Source organism: Octopus bimaculoides, chromosome 6, assembly GCF_001194135.2.
Source record: "Octopus bimaculoides isolate UCB-OBI-ISO-001 chromosome 6, ASM119413v2, whole genome shotgun sequence".
Taxonomy (NCBI): Eukaryota; Metazoa; Mollusca; class Cephalopoda; order Octopoda; family Octopodidae; genus Octopus; species Octopus bimaculoides.
The window spans coordinates 65,570,793-65,571,960 of NC_068986.1; positions in this window are offsets into that span (position 1 = coordinate 65,570,793).

A 1,168-nucleotide genomic window follows, 5' to 3' on the forward strand; every position below is an offset into this window, starting at 1 on the left:
TATGAGGATATTATTTCTTATAATATCAGCGGGTTAGCGTACGTAAAAACCCTATAACGGTAAAAAAAAATATTATCAGTTGATAATTAAGGGAACTAACAAATTCATTTGCGCGCTTTCACTTTTGTGTTTCAGAGAAATTTTGTAGTTTGTCATTTTGACTGCTATATTTAGCATGGCAATACTGATTGCTAGTACCCTTAATTATTAATTGCTAATTTTTTTTTACCGTTATAGGTCTTTTACGCATGCTAAGCCACTGGTCTAATAAACAATAATATCCTCATATATATTTAAATAATTTTTATTCACTTCGATCATTTAATTTGTTGCCGCATTAAAAACGGTGATGGTGAAGATTGGTGAGATAAATAATTTCTATAACTCTGGGGTTAGTAAGACTCGCTGAAGATGAACTACAAGTGATAGGTGTATGTCTGGCCTTTTCAATTTTCGATTATTTACGTCATTGGTACGGGGTTTTAGAATTTTTATTCATTTACCCGCTTTCACCTTTGCGTTGAAGTGAAAATTTGTGGTTTGGTCAGTTTGACTGCTATATTCAGCATGTCGGTGTGCTTGTTAGTAACCTTAATTATTAATATATATATATGTATATATATAATATAATATAGGATAAAATCTTTATAAGAATTTATCAAGTAGTCAGCGTGAAAAAACCTCATAAGGAAAAAAAACCATCGTTTTTTTCCCATAAATATATATAATTTATATAAGGGCATTACTATATAGTAATGCCTCATGCTTAGAGGGACTAAATAAGTCAAAACTACCATAAAAAAAACTACCAAGAAATAAGCACATATTTACCGAAAGCGAGGGAATGCAACTTTCAAAAAATTAACCTCCTTAAAACATTTAACTTAACGGCAAACCACTGGTTTCATAATTAATGCAGCAATGTAGTAAGCTACATCTTTTATTCATCAGTGCACGTATGGTCGAGACACATAAAAAACAAACAAAAATCAACATACCCCGATGTACCCAACAAAGTACGATGACTTCTGTTCATCCTTATATATCCGTGAAAGAGGCTGGCTTTATCCAGTTGCATCTCGGTAACACGTGCTTTTACAGAATAATATTCAGCACTGAATATATTCTAATTATTTATAATATAATATAGGTTAAAATCTTTATAAGA